Genomic DNA, 15,707 nt, shown 5'->3' with positions numbered 1-15,707 from the left:
GACATGACTTGTGGCATTAACCAAATATAATTTTGGTTTTAATAGTGAAACTGAGGCAGATCATGAGACAAAGCGTTGCTCTGACCGATACCAATTGAGTTCTCCAAGAAAACGAAAGCAACAGACATGGCATTATTACAGCCCATATAATTTGTAGCGTTTACGGTTGGAAAAGGCAATTCTTCATGAAAGTGGAATAATAAATTAAATAAATTGCATTTAACTATGCAGAAATTTTATTCTTACTTGTTGAAAGTGGAGTAACAAAAGTAAGAAAAAAACACTGTTGTAACCGATTAAACTTAATGAAGGTGGAACATTCTTTAAAAAATGTAGCGTTGTAAACATCCATGTATATGTAATTTAAGCACCATTTAGTCGAAAAACGATTATTTGCGAAATTAAAATTAGGGTCAATATAGTAAAACAGTTATGTAAGCAGGTATAATGTAGTTGTTTTATCTAAGTAATGTAATTTTATTGTAATAATTATTATGTAATAAAATGAAATGGTAAGCGAGTTCGTTTTTAAAAAAAAAAAAAAAAAAAAAAAAAAAAAAGCATTTAAAAATTGAAGACATTTATATATTGTTGCTGTAGTAACATAGATTATCAAATCATTGCAATGTCATAATTCTGGTAGACACGAATCAACAACTTGAGAACGTGATGTTGCCCCTTGGGTCAATAAGAGACTCGTTATTAAAGAGATAACTACTAATCACCAAAAATAGCTTTGTCACCGAAGTTAAGATCAGCATACCTTTCTCACGGAGTAGTAAGTTTTAATTCTACAACAAGGTTAAATAGTTGATAGTATGCCCCCGGCTTATATGATACGGATATGGAACAGATGCAACTCGATGATAACGTACGTACCGCGTTTTCATTAAACTCTGGCGGTCAATAATTTATTTGGTTTAAGTCAAAAGAGATCAAGAAAAGAGCTGATAATAAGGCTTGAAATTAATTTTGGCTAGTCGATGTTTTCAATGCAAACATAAAAACCTGAATACGTTGAAATAAAAAATGATAATAATTTGAAAATTTCTTATAATGAAAATGACTGGATAGTCTTAGTCTTTCCCAAGAAAACAACACATATATAGAACCATGAGAACACCCTCGAAAACTGCGTGCCGATTGCATCCAAAATATAAAATATATTGGAAAATATATTGGAAAAAAAAACAACCAAATGCACGCACATGAAGCAATCTAGAATGCTTGTTAGAAATACTTCATTTTCTTTACTGTCTACTGTTCCATAATAAGCCGTATCTGATCAACTACCAGGTCCAGATACTTCATATAGTCAAGTTATCATGAATCATGGCATGTCCTTGTCCAGAAAACATTAGTTGATAAGCAAGATATTTACCTATCTTACAGATAAGCTGTTGGGTAATTCTACTTATTAATAAATATCAACTCGGCAACCAGTGCCATCATTAAATCTTTTAGGCAAAATGCCATAAAGAGGAAAATTTCCAAAATAATTTTCCCAAAAAAGTATACGTTTCTTGATAGCATCTTAACAAATGGTGTCACATTTTTTTCTCGTGTGACAAATATTTTATCGGTAAACTTTCGCAATTATGACGTTAAGGCATTTTGGTCTGAGGCAAAAATATCAAGACTTCATTCTTTCCGAATTAAGCAGCATCGATCACTGAAGGGAAGTTAAAACTTTACATATTTTCCAATAATTAAAGGAAAAATTAAACGAGAGATGCAATCATCTGGAACTTTACAAGGGTAATTATAAAAAGAGAGTCAAGAAATGTAACACAAATGGTTGTTTGTAACGTCGCAATTTAAAGCTCGCAACAGACCGATCGAGACTCTCCCAGCGAGGGAGGGCTGGGGAAGGGAGCAGTGATCCGGATTTTAAGCAGTCGTGTCATTAGTAGTTTGTTCGGTGTTTTTAGGGTGCTGTCGGAACTTAAACAATAAAGATGTCCCTTGTGGCAAATCTCTCCCATGAATCAAGCGCTGTCGTGTTTTCATTCCAAGACACGTGTCAGAGACCAAGGCAAACCCGTTTTGTGACCTTGCCTCGCAGCAGGAATTTCGATCCTCGACTTGAATTTCCCATATTCGGAACAACACATTCGCTGCACATTTTCGCAGGTCTGTAAGTACGAAGACACTCGCAGCTTTCATCACTAAGAATGACGACAGACAAATGAATATAAAATCAGACACAACGATGCATCATGTTATCAATTAACAGATATGCACTTGACATGCTTAACCTCACCGACGTCAATTTCTTGCTATTTCGTGTACTGCTAAGCGTTTGTTTCGTTTGAAAAAAAAAATCAACAGAGATTTAATCTTAAAACACAAAATCTAAAAACCGGAGGAGAATATGTCCGTTTGTGAGAAAGGCATCGTAAAGGAAACTTAGTGAAATTAGAGCGAAGAGTTTTGACCTCCCAAAAAAGGGCTCGTATCGCGATCGAGTGATCGATTGCTTGCATCTTCTTCATAAATCTCAGGTGACTAAAAAAAGTGATCAAAAATAACAGATGAACCAAATATCCATGGAAGGTATGGGTTGTTTAGAACGTACGTTTCTAGACGTGTAGGCATGTGGTAACGATTCCATTACTCTAAACCTCTCCAATCCATGCATGTTTATACCACTAAATAAGGGTTGAAAATCCCTTGTCCTTATTTGGTTTAGCTTTCGTAGTCATGCGCGTATTAAATAAGCGGATTTATTTTCTGTCGCTTGTTGTTTTCGTTATCCCCCCTTCCTGTTATATAACGTGGTGACAACAGCGGTATGACCGGGAAATATCGTAATTTAAAGCACGTGAAGAATGGAGAATTATTGCCACAGTAAAATTAAGCGAAGCGCGAATCAAGTTGGCCTTCGTAAAACACATTGGCCGCGGTCAAAATTTTTTAAATAGAATAAAAATAATTTTGACCCTTGACAGAACATGAATACCATAGTTGTGGCCATCTTGTGAAAACTTGGATGACATGTCGCGAAGTATTTATTTTCGTTACACAAGGAATCGAGCGGATGACAGAAATCAAAATATTTTTCCGGATAGTTTGAATGAAGGCGGAACACAGGTGGTGTACTTCAAAAGTTGTTTGTCGAAATCCTTCATTAGAAAACAGACAGCTCATTTTTATCAATCAATTCGTATAAACAAAATGTTTTGAGCAGTACAACAACTTAGAGAAGCTCAAAATAAAAGTCAAGATTTGTTACTTTAATAAATAGAAAAGTAGATTAATTCTTTGAGTTTAATTGATGTCATTGATGCACGCGGTTTGTGATTAGAGGAAATTGCTATTTGCATTTCATAACGCAAGCTTGTATACGTAGGTTCCCTGATTAACTTTAATCTTCTCCCTTTAAGAACAGTGAAAACAAAAACCATTAAACAATTAGAACAAGGTAAAAAAAAATATATTTGCCCTCATAAAGCTAAATTAATTAGTAAAATTTTTTCATAGTCGTGAAGAGATTGGAACGTGAATGTCTAAAAATGTTGAAATTTTCTTTAGAAAATTCCACGGGCATTGTCACACGATACTTAGACATTTAAACGGGTTAATGGGTCACAAAAAGCTTTTCTTCTTTACGTTTTATTTCTGGTAATTATCTTACTCAACCACTTAAGACTCGCCCTGAAGCATTCCAGGGATATTTGCAAATTCCGACCAAATAAACCAGCCGTACACACGATCCGTCGATCTATTGCAAGTGGGGTGCCACCTTTAACAACTCTCTGCCATTTCCCTTTATTTCGAAGCGTTTTAGAAGTTCGTTCACCAAAAAAAATAATTCAAAATGTCGAGCGAAGTATTACTCAAGGTTCGCGAGAAAATGCAAAAATTCAAAGACAGAATCGACGAGGCTGAAGAAAGAGAACACAACGCAAAAGAACAGCTTAAAGAGGTGGAAGCGAATTGCAGCCAACATGAGACTGACATCCGTTCGATGAAAAAGAGAATTAAGCTTCTGCAGATGGAATTAAAGGAGAAGAATACCCTGTTGGAAGAAAGGAAAAAGAAGAGCGACCTTTTAACAGACAAGTACGAGCAGGAGAGTGAAGTGGTGCGAACGCTCGAGAGCGTCGAGATAGACGAGGATGAACGATTCCACGCGATTGAAAGCGAGCTGGCGGAGACGTCCCAAAAAGCCGAACAAATGGAACTGCAAACTACGGAACTCAAGCAAAAACTCGGCCAGTTGGAAAACGAAATTCAAAAGGTATGGGCGATGTTTAAAATTTTTGGCTGGCTAACATAGTTGTTTATCATTGTCGATTTAGCTAGATTAGGTTACCGAGGAGCTCTTATACCGTCCCGTAGACATTTAAAGTTGATTTTGATTCAATTCTTTTATTCCCCCGCGCAAAAATAGGCGACAACTAATTAAGAATACTAAAAACCTACGTAGTTGAATCTTTCATTTTCTTATCGCAACAACCAATTGGTTAGCTAATCAGTGATAGCGAAAGCTCATAAAATATTTGGATAAGACACCCTGTAATAGATACTGCCTCGACAACCGAATGAAACTCTCCCAAATTACTGATTGCTATCACAGTAATCACTTTGCCATGTTACTTTCGTATCCGAGGCTTTTAAAAATCCATAAAGCACAAGCTTGGTTGAAATAAACGTTTTATCGCACGCAAGTCGTTGTTTTGCTCCCGAAATGAGTAAACATTGCTCAATGCATGACTTGGCGTGAACGCAGAGCTTTGTTGATTGGCTTCGTGTCAACTGGTGCGTCATTAATCAAGTGCGTCGATTAACAAAGAAAGCCTTTCTATAACAGCAATTTCGACAGTGATTGTGTGAGCACTCGAATTCAAGTATAACTACTATATTTTGTGCTTAGAAGAAAACCGAGCATGATGGGGCGATGGGGCGAGGTAAGGGGGGGGGGGGGGGGGGGGAGAGATTCTGGTTACCTGCTCTAATGCTACGGAATTGAAAGGGTCCATTTATTATAATTGGGAGGAAATTGACCTAAATTGCTTTTGGCTTTGGATTTTATATCGTCCTTACATTTTCACTTCCTTTTCGAACGAACAACAATATCACAAGAACATTAATTAGCTCCCTTCTCGATGTGCTGGTGCCCCTCACATATACCTTCTTTCTCCCCCCCCCCCCCCCCCCCCCATCTCTACACTCTGTTCCTCCCTTATGGAGAGGATATTAAAGTGCGTGTCGGCTTTTATAATTGCGTGACATGAGCTGCCGAAAAACAGCTTCAGACAGTAACAGGATCCGAGCACAACTGACCCTTTATTCCAGCCGGAGAGTGAGTTGAGGTTCACCGCGGTCAACGTCTCAGGCAGCTTTTCTTTCCATCGGCGTGTTAGTTGAGCAAGGATGGATAAAAAGTTGCTAGGTCCTTCCCATTTCCTCGGGTCGAATTTATGTGCATCCGACCAGTGCTTTGACTGGCCCGCGTCCGCTTCGCTTTTTCCACGTGCTTTTAGTGCTCCACTAGTCCCTTGGGATCCGGTAATGTTCGCTCTGTCCTCTGGTCTTTCTTTTTTCTTTCTTCGTTGACGCGGTCGAACGAGTTGAGGTGGCTACACCGAGAAGGCTAAACTTCTCTTTCATCTCTCTTTATAACAAATTCAAATGGAACGGTAATGCGAAAATAGGGATCTGAATTTGCAAGAGGAATAACGTCTTGGTTGAAAATTATATTCTCCCAAAGAAAACTATAGAAACTGTATGAAAAATTATAAGAAGAATTTGTCGTTTGATCTTGGAGATGCATCGAAGGTCACGATATTTTAAGTCGTTCTTTCGGCTGATGTCAAAATCACTTTCAAATTAAAGGAAACCCCAAAATAATAGTTCCACGGTACGTAAAAAACACCAAAAAGCAGTAATAAACCGAAAATAGAAAAGGGGGGTTTACGATTATGGAAGATAAAGACGGATATCGGCAAGAACAAACTTGAGAGAAAATTACCAATTTTTTGTAAGGTGTCCCGTCCTTAACGTGACTAGGCTCCTTTAAATGGCAGATTACTTTATCTCGGCTTATGAAAATTGGCAGGCATATTAGCATATGTTTTCTCAGCATATTAGCATATGTTTGCTAGGGGCCTAGTCAGACCCCGTCAGCTCCGAAGAAGATAAATATATTTTTTCGATTGATTTATTAGCTTTTCTCATCGTTGGGTCCCCAGTACTGTAATCCACTCAGAAAAACTCAATTACCCTGTATACAGCCACATATGTAATGAGATCAGATTAGATAGCCAAGAATAGCTACTAATCTTATGTCAACTGCCTAAATGTAGCAACCAATCTCATCAATCTCGCGCAAAGATGGGTACAGATAAGCGGTGATATCCGATCATTTCTGTGCTTAAATGTTTTCGGTATTTTTTGGCCAAACTTGTTTAGCAGTAACTGAAAAACAATCAACAGTCATAACTTGACTCTGATAGCACGTGACCAAACATCAAAGTGCCTAAAATAGCTTTCGGGCCTAATCTAAGGCCCCGTCCACACTGACCCGTGGTAAATTTGAAATATCCCACGTATCACTTTATTTTCTCGGTTAGGCCAACCGTCCACACTGAAACGGCGTTTTCGGTCATCGAAAACGGGGCTTTTCAAAAACGCTAACCAGTGAGGCGTATAGTTTTCAAATTTACCCGGGTTAATGTGGACGAAAACACTTTACGCGGCGTTTTCAAATTTCTCCGTTTCCTCAAATTTACCCGGATCAGTGTGCGACTGGGTTTTCTAAAGCAGTATAGATTCTGATGGATCACTTTTCTTGACAATGCTCTCTCTTTAAACAAATTAAATTGCACCTTCCGTTCCCCAAATCGAAATTCTCCTAAGTGATTAAAATATATAACGTAAGGCTATTTGGGAGAATTTGGTTGCAATATCCACAAGGTGATTTTCTTCATTCACAATATTCACTTATCTTTGTGAATGCCCAACGTAACCAATCGAACAAAACCGAACGAAAAATCAATCGAACTCCAATCGTTCGACTGATGTTCGATTTGTTCGGCAATCGAACATAATCGAACAGGAACTTTTCGGCGAGTTCGATTACCGAACTCAACCGAACCAATCGAACTTAATCGACGCGATACTGTTGGATTTTGTTTGGTAGAGAAAAATAACGGTAAAAATATTGATAATCAGTGTAGTCTTAATACAGTACAAATCAATCGAACGATTGGAGTTCGATTGAGTTCAATTACCGAAAGTTCGATTGGTTACGATGGGTGAATGATGAAGTGTCGATAAGGAGGATATGGGAGACAAAATCGCAGATGAGATTTTAAGGACACTAGAGTTAAATATATTTCTGTTTTGCCTTTTTTGTGAAAACAGGTGAATGAACGCGAAGCTAACGCTTTGGAGAAAATCGATTCATTGACGGAGCGCGTCAACCAAGCTGGGGAAAATATGCGAGAATTGGAGCTAAAAGATGAAGACGCCAGCGAGCGCGAACAGTTCAACGAAGAGAAGGTGGATTTCCTAAAGAATCAGCTCAAGGAAATGCTGGCAGGTGCAGAAGATCAGGAGAGAAAAGCTCCACCATTAGAACGCACGATCGATCAGATGACAGCAGAACTGGAAGAATGGAAAAAGAAGGTCCGCGAAATCACCAAGGAGTTTGAAGACATGGAGGCGTTGGTCGACGTTGATGGTTTGAGCGACGACGAAGATGACCTCGCGGCGAAGAAACCTGCTGCTGCACCGGTGGCAAAAGAAACGAGGAAACAGCAAGAGAAAGAGGAGGAGGAAGAAGAAAATCCTGTGGAAGAAGAAGAAGAAGAAGACGAGAAAGAACCTGAAGAGGACGACAGAGCGAGAGACCAAGGGCGATACGACGACGAAGAAGAAGAAGACGAAGAAGAAGACGACTGAAATTCATAAAAAAAAAATACAAATGTAAATGGTAACGGAAGTTTTGTTAGGTAGTCAAGATTCTACAACTAAATCTTGGACAAAACTGTTGAAACACTTAGCGAATTTCCACTAATTTAGCTACCAGAGTTAAGTTTTGCAACCCCCCTCCGCCATTTCCAGAAACAACATTGAGTAGGGGAATAGGGGGATAAAATATTTTTACCCGCTTGCAGGTCAGGGCCGGGTTGTTCGAAAGACGATTAACGCTAACCCAGGATTAAAGGATGATTAAGATTTTAATTTCTCTTGTTTTACGGGTTTTCCATAGCTAATGTTTTGTTAAGTTTGGATTGGTCCATGTCAACTGGGACAGAATTAACAGAAACCTCAGAATGTTAAATTATCATTCACGCACCTGGATAGCTCGTGCGAACACTGGGCCCAGGATATTTGTGAAAAAATGCGTGAAATGCGTTTGTTTCAACTAGTTTTGTCCATGATTGTAGTTCAACGACAGCGAAATTCTTTATGTGCGTGTAGGTTTTGTTTTAGAAACGTTTATTTTGTTGTTTCTTAGCTGTAGACCAATTCGGAATGCGCTTGAAAGTGACAAGGGCCGATCGATGAGGGGGATCGGGAGGGTAGGAAATAGCTACTCGTTTTGAATTTTTTCACGAAACGGTAAACCCGAAATCTATGTTATTCTAGATTTAACTGTACCATTTTTGTTGCTCGATTAAAGAAGAATTTGTCTTTGTAAAGAAGTAATCTTTACTCGATACGTTATCCCCAAATGTCTGTGTGTACGTGTGCATTTATATTTGAAATCCGGCTTTACATATCGTTTTGCATTATTCGCCGCCTGTAGATAAAGAAAACTCTAGGAAGGAGAGAATTGTTTTGAGAGAGCATAAATTCTTAATATTGGCGTTAAAAAGATTGCTTACCACCCACACAAGCAATTACTTGGATGTCAGTCAAATCTTTTAGATTCCCAGACAGACAATCCACCCACAGCTTTCCTTATCTTTATAACAGAAAGCCTTATTAGTCTTATCTTACGCCATAATTATCAATTTTCTTATTCGTCAATGTCGTAGAATGCTATTTTTGACGTCTCTCGAATCTTAACTAAATGTTGAAATTTCAGCTAACTAGTAAGTTATACGTTAATAAGCAAACAAACATTATCGGCATTATACAATTTTAGATGAACTTCTAATAGCTAGTAGTCACCGCCCCTTAAACCAGTTTGTATGTCACAACTTCAATAACGTGACAACGTCTTCTCAAGAATAACTGTCTTGCAAACCAAATAGCCCCATTTGGTTTGTAAGTCTTGTTCGTCGCACTCGAATTCTGTTCCACGTGGTTTAATTCAGAAACCAAATTTATCTATACCCCGACAAGCTCCTCCCTTTCGACGAATTGCATTTTTTCAAGTTTGTCAGTCGACTACCTTATTGTTACTTATTTTCGCGGGACTTAATTTTTTCGCGATTTTCAAGATATCGCGAAATTAAAGACCCGCGAAAATTTATTCTTAACATTTCAGGCATATTTTTAATTGTTTTTACGTATTTTTTGGCCTAATTGCGAAAATTAAGTCCCGCGCCTGAATATGCCCGTTCCATTTTCGCAAAATTACGTAACCGCAAAAACGAGTAACAATAAGGTATCTAAATTTCATTTGCTTTCATGATGGACGTGCAAAAATTTTTTGTTTGTTTGTCATGATCAGATGACTGTTAAAACACAACCCATTTACTATTTCATGACTTCGCTCAATTGAGAATCTTTCATATATAGAATACTCGTTTGCTTGCGTGACTGGAACACGGAAATGTTACCTACGTTACGTCAGCTCGCGTGACTTCGGACGCACGTAACGTAAACCTGCATGAAATTTCACTTTCAAATAAATTCGATGGCTTTATTGTTTATAAATATGCGGGTCTGCATAATTTAGCCATTAAATCATCAAGAATATGCGAACTAAGTCAAGCGTCGTTTCCGTTAGCAAGGCACACCCTTGTCCGGTCGGTATACGCAAAAAATGCCTTTAGGAGCTTTACAAACTTTGTCCAAGAAGTGTTAAATCCGAGTCTGAAATTGGTCACACGCCTGGCCGTGCTAATCCCCTAGTATCTTTAACTAAATACGCGCTAAACGATTCTAATTAAGCTGTGTTTGACTACATGTATGCTTATTCTTTTAATGCATTTCACTACACAAAAGAAGTCATTATAAACCATAGAACAATATAAAGCCACAAGCGCTGAAGCAAATCACGTCTATTAGGAGGAAATTAACCGTGTCAATGGTCAAATTCTAGTTTCTCCCTAATATACACGAAGAATCTATTACTGCAGCTCATGAGAATAAATCTAATGATCACGAAAAAGTGATACACAATTCACTTCTCTTTACTGACACTTAAAGAACCGTATTGAGACCAGAATGAGAATTTACTTAAAAGATCGATAGAGTCATACACATTTATGATATTTGACTCGGCTTGGACCAATAGAGATTTTGGAAAGTATGAAAAATTTGCATGAAAATGAACAGTACTTGGATTGCTCACGTTGGCTTTGCAATATCCACTTCAGACACCTTGAAATATTCAACATTCTTGGTGAAAATCTGCATCTTTTTAATTGTTACAACATAGCCTAACCGGAGTGCCAAGTTATTCCGACCGCTTTTTCTTCATTTTCACGCGCACATTGTATCTTACGGTTTGAAAAACTACAATTTCCGAAATGACGACCACCGCCAAGAATAAGATTCGTGAGATAATGCAAGAGCTCAAAGATAAGATCGACGATGCCGAAGACCGGGAGCAAAACGCCAAAGAATTGCTCAAAGACGCTGAAGAAAAAGCTTATCAATTCGAGTCAGAGTGAAGCTCCAAAGCAAAGAAAATCACTCTTACGGAAAAACAGCTAGCAGAGAAAACGAAAGAGCTAAACAGAAAAATCAAGAGACTAGAAGAACTCAAACAAAAAGACGAGGTAGAAAGTGGCTTGGTGAAGACCCTCGAAAACATGGAGTTAGATGGCGACGAGAAGTTAAACGATCTAGAAAAGCAGTTGCAGAAGATCAGCTTTATGGCTGATAACAAGGAGTCGGAGAACCAAGAATTGACCCTCAGAATGGCGCAGCTTGAGAACGAACTCGAAAAGGTATGGATGATTCACTTCGAGTTTAATAAATAAACTAGCAGTGAGCAAAAATTGAATAGGGAGTAGGGGGTATACTAAAGACTACTTATTACATTGAAGTCGATCGGCTCGTTGATTAGAATCGCAGCAGTGTCAAGCTGTGTTATCTAAACCAGCCGTTTTTATAGACAAAGAAAGCAAAGCTGGACACCCAGGGGATTTGAATTTATCGAATAGCCAACTTTCAAGCTTTCAAGCTTTCAAGACAAATGCGTGCTCTCTGATGCATATTAACCGCGAAACCCTCCCATGTAGTCGATAAGGAATACATAGTTAGCATTAAATATCTTAGTTGTAATAACTATCAGAAACGACGATCGAAGTCAAATCGAAATAATTAATTAACACAAACGAGACGAAATAAAAGAAAACTTAAAGGTTTTTTAACTAAGTTTCTCTTTTGTTGTGAGCTTGACACGGTCGTGGATTTTAAATTTGTTTCATTCGAATTCCTAAATGTGATGCATTCTCTTTCTAAACTCTCTTTGGTGCGTAAAAAATTTAATGCCCTCTAGCAAGTTAAATTTTGAAAACCACTAACATCTAAAGTCAAAATTAACAAATGAATTAACGAGAATTCTAGCTACGTAGTTAGTCCGTTCTTGTTCAGAAATGCCGTCTAAAATCAGAGTTGCGGTTCAATAGTCGGTAGCTACGCCCTACGTGAAATTACTCGAATAACTTGTTGCTATCGGAATATTTAACAAAACATAAGAGTAAATTAGTTGGTGGCAAAATTCACTTCAAAGGAAAAGATACAAATATAGCGACAGTACTGCGTTTGTACAGATGGCAATCCATATAAAATAAGTCTCCGTAAAATTTAATTCTGAATATTTACTGTCTGTGAATGAACAATGAAGTGAGCGGAAATATTTTGATGTCGTAATTGCGTTTCAGTTGATTAATTTTCTCATGCGGGCTTAAACAAGAGCCCACTGGCGAGCCAAGTGAAATATTGTATGTTAGATCCAATAGTTGAATAGTACTCAAATAAATAGCTACAAACGAGAGTCTTTAATAAACTCACGTTAAGCGACTGCGTACGTTACTAGGAGGGTACATTATTCTGAAAAGAGTTGCTTTCGGAATTTTAAATGTTATGTTTTTGTGCTGTATTTCTAGGGTTTTAAAGAAAGTCATACGTAATTTTGCAGCCCCAAAACGAAGGCTACTATTCAAAAAATGTCTATAAGATTCTCTAAAAATAGTACCAAAAAAAATCACAATCTCGGTTACAGCTACATCTCTTACATGACATTAGTGGCAGATTTTTAGGGGAGGGGCCCCAGTGTCCCCGGGCCCCCCCCCTATTTTTGAAAAAAATACATTTTTTTTAATGACTGCTGCCCCCCCCCCCCCCTAGTAAAACACTTTTCGGTTTACACACACAGAAAAGGGCCTTACTCTTAGTGAAAGGTTTGTATACGCCACTGAAGATTCAGATTTGAGCCTGATTAAGAGATAGCCTGTTCCGGGTGTTTGATCAGTTGGGGAGCGAAAAATAAGGGTGGGGGGTTTTTTTTTTCTTTTTTTTTTTTCCTTTTCTCCCCCCCCCCCCCCCCAAAAAAAACCCCCAAAAAGGGGTGTTTCCAATCGCCGTTCTCAGTTTTCGTGCTGCTGTCCAACTGACAAAATGCCTGGTACAGGCTAGCCAAAGAAAGGCACTTATGTTGTTTTAAGTAAGATCAGTTTCTGGTAAGATACTATTGCATTACCTCTCCCCAGCCAGGGGAACATATTCAGTAGGAGATGGCTAATCGGGTTGCTTAAAAAAATAGAAAAATTCTGGTGACAAAATTCAGTATCGACTCAAATTCTATTCAGGGCGGGGATAGCGTTTGTTTGTATAGTATATCAAGCTACATGAATGTATTATAGTGATCATGACTTCGAAAAATGAAACCCCCCCCCCCCCCCAAAAAAAAAAAAAACGTATTTCTATCAGTGGAAAACTAAAAACGGTCTAGATTTATTAAAAATTATTCTTTAATACTAGTTTGCTGAAGATTGTAATCATGAGCTACGCAAACACGAGGTTTTGTGTCAGAATTAAAAAGGTGGCTGAACGACCTTTTTTTACTGTGCCTATGTGTTTTGGAAAAATCTCTTACAACTAATTAAAGTTTACTCTTTCTTTACACTTAATGTCTTCGGCTAAAAAGATGTTATAAAATGTTTTCTCGGTGCTTTTCTATATGAGCCAAGCGACTTATTATAAGCATAATAGTAGCATAATATTAGCATCATTTTGACCAAAAATGCAGCAAATCAAAATCCCCCGTTATTTTGCCCCATTTTGTCTCCAGCATTAAAACTATTGGAAAGTGAACTTCTAATACAGATTTGTTTTTACTTGTCGACGTCTTTAGGTGATCAGAAGAGAAGACGAAGCCCTAGAAAAACTTGAAAGGCTGACAGAAAACATTAAAAAGGCCAAAAACGAAATGGATAATCTGAAGGAGAGAGAAGAAGGCGCCTACGAGAGGGAGGACGAAAGCGACAAGAAGTTGACCTTCCTTACACAAGAGGTGCACAACCTGCTCACCACAGCTGAAGAGAAAGAGCGACAAGTGGTCACCCTTGAGCGGTTCAAAGAAAAGATTAAAGGAGAGATAGATGAAGAAGAAAGAAAGATTCAAGAAGTACACGACGAGATCGACAAGCTGGATGAGCTCGAAGATTTGTAATAAATAGAACTTTTTAATCGACTACTTTCGGCGTTCACATTTTGTTTTAAAAATTGAACATTAAGAATAACAACGATTTTTTTGGAGAATATGAAAAGCAAACGTTTTACTCCAACAAACAACACAGCATGAAAATGAAGATTTACGGAAAATTAAAGGTGGCTTAAATCTCCTTAAAGTTGCATGGTTACCCAACTCGAAGCTATCAATTTTTATGTTCTTAAAGGCCGTCAAAAAGTTTTAGTCTCCGCAAGCAATCTTTAAACGAATGTAAAGCTGACTTAAAGGGCAAAATAAAAATGTAAAAAAAAAATGTAAAGGTGGCGTAAAGCTAAAAAGGTCAAGGTACCGTAAATTCCAAATTTACGCCAGCTTTTCTTGAGCTTTACACCAAAGTAAAGTTACGTTTTCTGCTGTGTTAAACAAACAAATAGCATTTTAATTCAAATTGTTTAGTAAATAAAAGCTTGCCATACTCTTGTTGAAGGCTGACTAACAACATGTCTAACAATAAATGTGCTCAAACCAAGAGTAATCAAGCAAAAACTAAATAAACATCCGTCTCTTCCGCAACAACGCAAACGAATACATGTACATTTTTCAATGTTCGCCTTAGTAAGAAACAAAAATTAGCTCGGCAGTCTTTCAAATACGAATTCTCATCACTTTGGTTTCCGTCTCCCTCTTGAATCTTGAGAAGAAGTTAATAACAGTTGATTTTACTGTTGTGCGATTCTTTGTCTCTTCCCAAGCATTGGCCGCCGCCACATTCAAAGTCACGTGATAAGTGGGGACACCACTGCCCGGTGTATCCTCGAGAACGAGGGCTGGGTCACATGACTGTCCGTATGATTGCTTTCCGTCAAAGTTCACAGATGTGGGCGGAGCTAGTTCGTTGAGAAATAAGGCTGGACATTTGTCAAGATTGGGGAAGAAGATGGCGTTGTGTCACTTTTAATTTCTTTTCCAGTCTTGGTGTTCCACTTCTGGTATTTTTTCCCGTTAGACATTACTGAACAGCTGACCGCAATTTCACTACTCGCCTTCTCTTGCTCTCGCCCGCTTGTGAGCGTTCTCTTCCATGCTTCTGTCCTCGCAGCAAACCAATTCATGTTTCTTTTAGAAGTCTCATTCATTTGATAATTCTTGCCTCTCTTCGTTTTCTTGCTACCAAGAACTATTCTGCCTTTCAAGACATCTTCACTTCTGGCCACACCGTAAAGTTCATCATCGCTGATTCCCTGAAGTCTCTCGACTTTAGTTTTTCCCTGTAAATCGCTCTTTAAAGCGGCTTATCAACACTCCAGCCATATTACAACTCACAAAGCAGGATACAAAGCAAACGCACTAATATTCAACGTAAAACTGGCGTTGTCGCGGTGTCCAACGTTTTAACGCACACTTCTCTGTTGAAAATGTTCTTTACTGCAAACGTTTATGACGTTAGTATCCGTCACAATAGCAGCGTTAAAACATGCAGATCGCGCGCGCTTTGCCGTTGATTCTGCGCGCGCTATTTTTTTCTCGCGCACCAGTTCGTAGTTAGCAAGTAAATCCAGTGATCTTTCTTATCACATTGGGAGATTTAAAAGTTAATCTTAGTTTACACCCCATTTCCAAAACTTAATCGTGTTCTTAGTTAGTCGGGTCGCACAGCAATGCACTGTCTCGAGCGCTGTTAAGAGTAATGGGTAATGAAAAAGAATTCAACGATTTTAAACCACTCATGCACGCATTCTGACCAATCAAAGCAAGACGCTGTTCCCGCCAATAATGCACAGTTTTGAAGTTGATTGGTTGCTTCTTCCCCATCATTGTGACTGGCTTAATGATAAAGAGCTGTCTCGCGTGTCCAGACGTCAGGTTACGTGTTGTATTACCTCACCGCCACCGTTGC

General features: G+C 38.4%; 1 pseudogene across 1 annotated transcript; it reads left to right on the top strand.

Moving 5' to 3' along the window:
• The first annotated feature begins 3,692 nt into the window (after positions 1 to 3,692).
• On the top strand, positions 3,693 to 14,296 carry LOC144647537 (uncharacterized; annotated as a pseudogene). Its single transcript, XR_013569604.1, has 4 exons — positions 3,693 to 4,243; positions 7,372 to 7,908; positions 10,579 to 11,081; positions 13,493 to 14,296. The product of XR_013569604.1 is annotated as an uncharacterized LOC144647537 (transcript).
• Positions 14,297 to 15,707: the final 1,411 nt, after the last annotated feature.

Source organism: Oculina patagonica, chromosome 3 (genome assembly GCF_052425735.1).
Source record: "Oculina patagonica isolate OP01 chromosome 3, crgOcupat, whole genome shotgun sequence".
NCBI lineage: Eukaryota > Metazoa > Cnidaria > Anthozoa > Scleractinia > Oculinidae > Oculina > Oculina patagonica.
This window is presented reverse-complemented; position numbering and strand designations above follow the sequence as displayed.